Below are 9,264 nucleotides of genomic sequence, written 5' to 3' on the forward strand. Positions count from 1 at the left end.
TATAAAATGGATAGTAAAAATCAAAATATATTCAACAAAGTGAAATAAGCGTATTATTTAATTTTCCTTTACGCTTATTTGATAAGCATATCGTCAACGATTTAATTTATCCAAAAATTCAAAGTTTGAAATTCAAAAGTAAACAAATTTCAAACGAGAAAAAATATTCTTTTAATGAATAAAAGCAAATGCCGAATACCTGTTGCTTGTGAAAACAACTTGTGCTTACCACCACTTAGACCACTTAAATTTCCAATGTTTCCCTTCTCCCTTTAAAACGACTTCACACTCTTGAAGATAACGAAAAAGAAATTCTCATCTTTTGATAAATAGCAATTCTACGTTTTACCATTGATTAGCCTTAGGGCAACCTTGTTTTTGAGAAAATGATGACAAGTGACTGGATGCTGTACATGCTACGCTGTATGCTATATCGATTACRTTTTTATTTGTCATATAAATATATGAGAACCGCCATTGGAGTGTTTCTTAAAGCAAGTTTGGCAAGGAGAAGCTTTTGAACAATAGTTTCCTAAGCGTCACCACCTCGTTGGTCGTGTCAAATCTGCTACAAAAGTTCTTCCTTTATACTCATTGCAACAGTCCTCGCCTTCCGCTAGATCAGCCAAGTTGAAAAATCCCCGTACCCTACGTCTGTAAGACCCAAGCTCCTTGTTCCTCCAACGAATTTTTTTTTGTGCTTGAGCCTCAGTGTAGGACAAGCGTATTGAAATGGTGCATTCATGAAAAATACAGTCACGCCGCTTTCAATATCTTCATGTAACTTATACACGCAAGGTCGAAGTCTCTTGCCCAGTATCTGCCTGTAGAGATCCCAGTTTGTGTTTCTGGGATTCCTCCTCACCTGTTGACTGACTTTTGAAACCAATTTATGGGTAGTTCTCTACTTTGTACAGAGCGTTATAGGCATTAGAGGTGGATCCTATATAGGTAGGTATTAAGTTTTCTCACGATTTTATCTATTTTAGGCACAAAGACGAATAAGATTGGACTCTTAATGTAATTAAGATAACCCACATATTTACCGATAAATGCGGCTGACTTTAGTCGGAAGTTCGGAAATCTTTCAATTATTCCCCATATTCGGTATCTGGGGCTTTGAACAGTAGAAGTCCGATTTTAGCAATTTTTTGTTCATTAGGTAGCGCTCCTATTTGGACACATTGATTAATTTTTGGTTTGTATACTAGAAGAAGAAGATTCAGATGAAATTTAAAATTGTAGGTATAAATGAAAGTAGGCGTCTTTTAATATTTTGTACTGAATTTAGTTAAAATTGGGCCATAAGGTCCCGAGGTATGGGTTTTCACCAAAAGCTGTGCGTTGTTACACTCATCTATGGTGTAAAATTTTGTGACTGTGGCAATGTTATTAATATAGCAGTCGCAGTTTAAGAGAAATGTGCATTAAACCTTTTTGCGGGCAGGACCACGCTTCCTTTGTAAATTTTTTCAAGCCCTAGATGCCTCTTCCTAATGCAATTCGTTGTACTAAATGACAGCTTTTTAACTTTTTGTGGAGATTAGTTATGGTACTGTTTTCAATTAATGACCCATCTGCAATACTTTGGTATCCTCCTTATTTTCCAGGGTACGAAGTTTCATCAAGCACGAGCAGACAAATGGACAGACAATCATTTGGACTAACTGCCCTTGTCATTTTGTTCATATTTATATATATTGGAGCTAAGTTATCAACGGAGCAACGCTTTTTCAACTTTTTCCTTCTACCGCATAACAAATATGTTCGGAAAGTTACGTTATCAATAAACCGTAATTGATAACTTTATTGGCAATCGCTCGTTTAGAAAAAAATTTGATAAAGTATAGAAAAAGTAAGTTATCAGTGGAACAATCAGTGTTTTTGAATTAAAATTTCAAAATACTGTAGGGCTATAAATGGCTTTATTTGCAAAATTCTTCTCCTTGAATAGTATTCTAAACAATATTTCAATACCGATAAATACATAATTCCGCTTTGTATTAGTTCATATATACGTACACTAGTGGATCCGGCTACACGTGTGATATACATTTTATACTATTATTCATGTCATAACCTATTCAATACAGTGAAAAAGTTATTTACGAATAAAGGCGAAACCGTTTTTGTCGGTATAGGAAACCAAAGTTTTGTAGTTGAGACAAATTCATACAAATAAATTTTATTGGGAAAAATATTCATATTTAAGGCTGCTTTCTCAATGTCTGGTTACCAGTCTTTCTGTCCAGTTAACACGCTTGTCCGCTTAATAGAGCTTTCACTGTATTTTTTATTTATGAATGTTTTTCACCATCCTATCTTCTAAGTTGGCTCGATCTGGATACAGTGTGCTAAATTTTACTAAAATCGGTTCAGTAGTTAAGGAGTCCTTCATAAAAGACAAATGTAAAATGGAAATGCAGCATTGCAATATGTTGCTTACATGTTAAGCTTAAGGCACAAACAAACATACGTATAACTGCGTGAGTGAAACATAGCGTTAGTAAAAGTGTACAAAGCAAACGCAAACAAACACAATGCAAATACAATCGTTAACTGGATTGAAGTGAATGACTTCAAATAGACATATAAGTAGAAATAGCAATAAATACATAAGAATATATGGTCAATGTATGCACTTGTTCACAATCGGCGACCCAACAAATACTATACTAAGTTCACAAAAGGTGCAAGAATTCTTWAKTTTYTAAATTCGAAATTAARTTGGTAYGAAATCGGWTAATGTTTTTTATTTAAYTTTTTTTTAATATTGATGCTATTTTTTAAAGTGATTAAAAAATTCTGAAAATKGTAACAGACGGCGCAAAGCAAAGAATTTGATTCAAATAAGAAGAAACGACAAAAATTTTAAGCAGAGCACATATGTATTAAAACCAAAGGTGAACTACCTGCTACCTACTTTTAAGTCAAGGGGCACCTGTAGTTAAGAATTTCTAAAAAGTGGGAATGGACACGCCCTCTAATAAGTTTTATGTACATATCTCCTAAACCGCTTAAGCTACAAAAACCAAATTTGCTAAGCGCAAATTTTATAAGAACTTCTAAATACCCGCAGTGTAAAAATGGATGAAATCGAGTTCACTCCCCATATAACGGTACTGTTAAAAACCACTAAAAGCGCAATAAATCAATAACTAGACACGTCAGCCACATTAAATTTTACCTCCGAGATGGTCTGAGAGAGTCCTACGGTGGCCAGTGTCAAAAAAAGTACGATGGGCGTGGTCACACCCACTTTTTTGGTGAAATTCCCATATCTCGGGACCCGACCAAACAAATTTCAAAAAAATTTAGTCCGTGGCATTCCTATGTACCCATTTTCCATATAGCACTTGATTCGTTTAGTTTCCATGACATAAATCATGAAACAATTAATAAAACGGGATAAAACTTTGCATGAATAATTTCTCTAGTGTGTGCCACCTTATGACCAATTGAAACTGTTCAAGCTCCTAGGTACCGAGTATTTAGACCCCGGTACATACATATAGTTGACTTTTGATCGAAAATGTCAGTCAATGTGTGATATACAAGGTGCGTTCTAAAGTAAACAGGACTTTTTAAATGTAGCGCCCCCAGATATGGGGAAAAGTTCTCGAAATAAAATCATATCGCCGTGACCTTTTTTCCAAATATGTATATATGTCATTTGCGCGCGAGTACGCTCTACAGGTTACCGCACAATACACTAAAAGGAATCGCACGGGCAGATACAGTGAATCCCTGGCTAAAACCCATTCCCACTTGCCCCAACGTTGAACCATGGCTAAATAGACCGCACGGTGAGGTATTAGAAAAGATTCTTACACAAAAATAACGACACATGTGATTATGTGTGGAGGCGATATGTGGAAATGTTGAACACACATTCTTCTATTGACAAAAAAATATATTATAATCATGAGAGGCAATACTTAAAATATGCGTCTTTGTAGACCCAACTCCCGATAACTTGGTAAACCAAATGGTCGAATCAGTGGAGAAGTGGAAAGCTGCTTACGGAGTTGCAGCTAGGGTTATAAAATTCTAACGTACCAGCGAACAGCGGCGGAGAAGAGAGCTGATAAATTTAACAAACAACCACAACTCAAACACATTAACATTGGAGTGACGGGAAGGGTTGGCGGCGAACATTGTATGAGGAAGGTTATCAGACCAACAGAGGCGGGGCCAAGTAAATGCAACTTGTAACTGAATGTATTTTGACCATCACATACGCATGGGTGTCACTCAACCATTCTCCTGACGTAATACTTAACGGTGGTAACGGGGGTATCGACTCAATACTACCTGTTGCTAACATGTTTAAATTAATCATATAGACTATATTATTGAGTAAAGTCAGTCGGATGTTCAGTATTACTTATATGGGGAGTAAGTCAAGTTTCGCTCAATTTTTTCGCACAAAGATACACTGTTATGATTAAAACACGTTAGCTCATTTTCATTGAGATAACGCACTTATTGGCCGATATATGCGGTAAAAAAGTTACCTAAAAGTTCAATTACTTTTATATTAGATATATGGAGACTAAGGGAAGTATTGGTCCGATTGAACTCATTTCTGACATACCACTGTCAGAGAAGTACTATCCTGAATTGCAATTATATAGTGTATCTCTGGCATTAACCGATATTTTCTAACAAAAGTTAACGGTAGGTACCGGGGTCTAAATATTTTGTACCTAGGGGCGTGAACAGTTTTTTTGGATTGCCATACACTAATTATTAGTGCAAAGTTTAATCACGTTATATTTATTGCTTTTTGTTTTGCGTACTGGCAACTGAACGAATCAAATGGAATTTAAAATTGTGTTAAATGGGAAGTAGGGGTGGTTATTGCCCGATTTCACTCATTTTCACAAAGTGACATAATAATATAAAAAAAAGACAAGTACTAAATTTTGTCGAAGTCGATTAGTCGGGTCTTAAGATGTGGACCGCTATAGGTGGAGTGAACGTGATTTTCATCCGATTTTATTCAGCTTTTGTAATATTCGCGCTGAGCAAATGTTGTAGCTTAAGCGGTTTAAGAAATATGCACATTATTCCTATTAGTACTCGCACATGTTTTAACGAGTTCTTAGATGAAATGTCAGAGTTGGGTCTTAACCAAATTAATTTAATTTCAATCGAGTTTGGTAAGTTCTTAGATCTGGTTTACTTTGATAACGCTTCAATGTTCTCTGTTGTCCGATGTGATCCTTTGATTCAGCCAACGGACTCGTATTATCCTGCTTCGGTAGTTAACATCGAAATCATAGCCAAATCGTCGTCGATCCGATTTTCACAGCGACTCCCATAAAGCTCTCTCACACCATCTCGGTGATAGAATGTTATGTATCTGGCGTATTTAGTTATTGATTTATCGATCTTTTAGTAGTTTTTAACAGTGCCGTTTCATGGGCAGTTAGCGGAGTTATCTACCGATTTCATCAATTTTCACACTATCGATAGAAGTTCTTATAAAATTTGCACTTAGCAAATTTGATTGTAGGTTCAGTGGCTTAAGAGATATGTACATACATTAAATTTGTTTGGGGGCGTGGGCCACAACCACTTTTTCAAAAAATTTTGTCCACAAATGTTCTTTGCTACTGCGATCCACTTTATCAATTATATCTTAATTGAGTGCTTAGTTATCTCACTATACTCACAATGTTTTCGGTTAATGGCGATTTGTCGCGTGGCTACGCGATTGCGCCCATCAACGAACTCATAATTTTTTTTGTACTAAGGAGCGCACATACCAAGTTTTATCAAGATATTTCAGTTGTTATTCAAATTATAGGTTGCACAAGTAGACGGACGGACAAACAGACAGTCAACCGGATTTCTACTTTTCTCGTCATCCTGATCATTTCTATATACACATATGTTTTGCTAAGTTTTATGTGATACGTACAACCGTTAAATGAACAAAACTATAATATTCTACAACAAAAGGTTGCAACAGTATGAAAATAATTAGTCGGATAGAAAGCCTATATTATTTTTAAACCATTTCTTGTCTTTTATGTCTTAATCGTCAGTGATTTGATTTTTATATTATATTTTCAAGTATTGGCTTATCAAATACAGTTATTAATTTCCAAAAGAATTTCATATATCTTGGTTGCTCCTTAGGACATATGTATGTATACTGTGCCCAAAAAATAAGGTGACATTTTAATTTAAACTGCGCGCGTCGAAGGATTCGGAGAATTATTTGTTTATTTATAGGTTGGTAGTACTGTCAGTCACATTTGTGTCAAATTTCATGTCAAAATATTCATTAGTCTTTGAGATACGTGTCGTTTTGTGAGCTACTAAAAGTGAGTTTTTCGTTTTGCGATGTCGAAATTTGTTGAGCAAAGAATTTGCATTAAATTTTGTGCTGCGGGTACGTTGAGGATGGTGCTGAAAGCCTTAGGTGATGAAGCTATGTCTAAAAAAAAAATGTTTACAAGTGGKATAGTGAGTTCCAAGCCGGCCGKGAACGTGTCGAAGACGAAGAGCGTCCAGGGCGACCATCAACCGCAACCGACGAGGCTCACGTTCAACAAATCAAAGATTTGGTGTTGAAAAACCGTCGATTAACAATTAGAGACCTTCTGATGAAGTTGGCATATCGGAAGGCTTAGCCAATACCATTTTGAAGGATATTCTGGGCCTCAAGTGCATCAAATCTCGACTCGCCAATACCATTTTGAAGAATATTCTGGGCCTCAAGTGCATCAAATCTCGACTGGTACCGAAAACATTGAATTTTTTGACTGTTTTCTTCGATTATCGTGGTGTTGTGCATTATGAATTCCTTCCAACCGGTCAAACAGACAACAAGGAATATTATTTGAATGTTATGCGTCGTTTGCGTAACGTTATCCGCCTAAAAAAGCCGGAATTGTGGATAGACAATTCTTGGTTTTTACACCACGATAATGAACCATCCCTTGCTGCCCTCGTCATTCGTGATAATTTCGCCAAAAGCTCAACCCATATCGTTCCGCAACCACCGTATTCACTAGATCTGGCGCCGTGCGACTTCTGGCTGTTCACCAAGCTCAAAAGACTGCTCCGTGGACACCGTTTTTATACGATAGAGGAGATTCAAGCCGCAGCGAAGATGGAACTGAAGGCCATCAAGGAAAGTGACTACAACCAGAGTTGCGAAGATTGGAAAATGGATGAAATTGATTTGGAAGAATAAATAAAGAATTTTCAAAATAAATAAAATTTCACCTTATTTTGGGCACAGTTCTGAATATATATGTATACAATATTACAATTGTTAAATTACCTATAGGTATACATTTTTAAACCGACTAAATATCTGAACACTTGTACCTGTATTTAACAAGCCCTTGGGGCTTTTCTTCGACATCTGTATCTTACAAATAATATTTTTTATATGGAAAATATCCAACAACTCACCTGAATTATATTTCAAGGAGCTTTGTAGTAACTGACCCAACACCACCATCATCATGGTCATCATTAGTTTGGTCATTATCAACATTTGACACTTAAGAGCCTACGTATATACAAACTGATTTTTCTTTCATTCAGTAGCAGTGTATATATATTATATTAGTCCACAGTGCAACTTTTCAATTGAAAGCTGACATGATGCGCACGGCTTTAGCGCTCATATTTCTCTTATAATTGATCTGTTGTTGTCTGTGCATTGTCTTTGGGTCAACCACCCGCTTATTGCAGTGTGATTATGTTTTATTTATCCTCCGTTACTTTCGCATTCCATTTTTTATGTGCAAAAGCTATTCCGCTCTGTTAGTCTGTGATTACTAACAGTTACGATGCATCGCTGACTTGTCGGCTATTAGTAGTCAGTTCTCATATCTAGGAAGCTAGCTTTGTCACTTTTACGGTGTAAGTTGCGTTGTTTGCCAACTTTAGTGTCTTCTAATGTAATAATAACGTTACTGTTGTATTGGTTAACCTTTTAATAAGCGTGTTTTATTTAGTCATTACAAGCTAATAGCCAAATCATGGACAAATAAAACGCACTTATTTCATATTTTCGCTTAAAAACGATGTGTGTTGGCAATGCGCTCGGGAATTGTCAATTGATATTCAATCTTCAATTCTTCAAATTGTAAAAGGAATATTAAATTACTATATAAATATTTTTTTGTTGATTTGATGATATTAATACAAAAAAATATAACAAATGTTCATATTTGTATTMATTTTATTTAAACAAAACTCAAAATTTTGTAATTTTGGTTTGTTTACATTTTCACTAACTAACTAATAGCTTAATTTACTGTTCAAATAAAACACACCTAATATAAGTACATATGCATATGAAATTTTGACAAAGACATTCGGTATCCCGGAGTTGATATCTATCCTCTAATGTCGAACTTATAATGAATTTTCGTAAAACCACTAGCACATAGAAATTCTAAAAGTTACAAATTTTAACATTGCACAGATTCTTACGAGCGCAAAACACAAGCACAGCCCACGAACTGCTTTGAATTTCCACTTCTATTGCTTCCGATATAGGCAACCGTTTGATGGTTGTAGATGCATTTGACTTTAATAGCAATCAGGAGCGCTGCAAACCTAACTTTGTTTCGGTGTACATATCTACATATGTATGTGTCTTTCAATGTAACATAGATCAGGTTTTGTTGCTTATAACGTATTGCTTGATTTACTTTGTAAGAGTCTGGTCCGCTTGAGTAGGCCGTACTTTTATATCTGTCACAAAAATATATTATAATGAATTCTATAGCTTTATAGTCCAAAAGCTTAGAGCGCCAATGAGGCCGGTAGTCGTACTCGTTCATTAAACTTCGAATCGCAACGGCGAACTCTCACTGCTCGATGCTATTCCTCAGTAAATTTTCAGCGCCGAGAAGTGAACTGCGCAAATTCCATGTCAGTGTGTATATTTAATAACTACAGTTTTTTTCAGTTTTTAATCAAAATCAGAAAGAGTGCGTAATCTACTTCCCAAGTCAGAGGTGTAAAGAAGAGAGAGAAAGCTTAATTTGTGTGTATAAGAGAGAATTCCCATAAGGTTTATTGTTGAGTACATAATAATTGCAGTGTTCGAAAGGAGTTCTGCGCTGTTGTCAAACGCTCTGCTTAAACATTTACTCTTTTCTTAGTTCTCTCTCAGCAGCGCTATTGTGTTGTTGCCATACATATTTAACGCTAAATCGTCCATAAATAAAATATATTTTTTTCGGTATTTTTTAGAGAAATGTGGATTAACTTAAATTTTTT

At 35.6% G+C, this 9,264-nt stretch overlaps 1 long non-coding RNA gene across 2 annotated transcripts in view; it reads right to left on the reverse strand.

Annotated features, from left to right (window-relative positions):
* The window catches only part of LOC108968448, a 38,046-nt gene extending 29,176 nt beyond the window's left edge, over positions 1 to 8,870 (reverse strand). For both annotated transcript variants that reach the window (XR_001993331.1, XR_001993332.1), the window contains exons 1-2: positions 8,310 to 8,870; positions 7,438 to 7,926 (exon numbers count right to left, since the gene is read on the reverse strand). This is a non-coding gene — a long non-coding RNA (uncharacterized LOC108968448). The remainder of the gene's footprint in view (positions 1 to 7,437; positions 7,927 to 8,309) is intronic.
* Positions 8,871 to 9,264: the final 394 nt, after the last annotated feature.

This window comes from Bactrocera latifrons, unplaced genomic scaffold (genome assembly GCF_001853355.1).
Source record: "Bactrocera latifrons isolate USDA-ARS-PBARC rearing strain unplaced genomic scaffold, ASM185335v1 scaffold_216, whole genome shotgun sequence".
Taxonomy (NCBI): Eukaryota; Metazoa; Arthropoda; class Insecta; order Diptera; family Tephritidae; genus Bactrocera; species Bactrocera latifrons.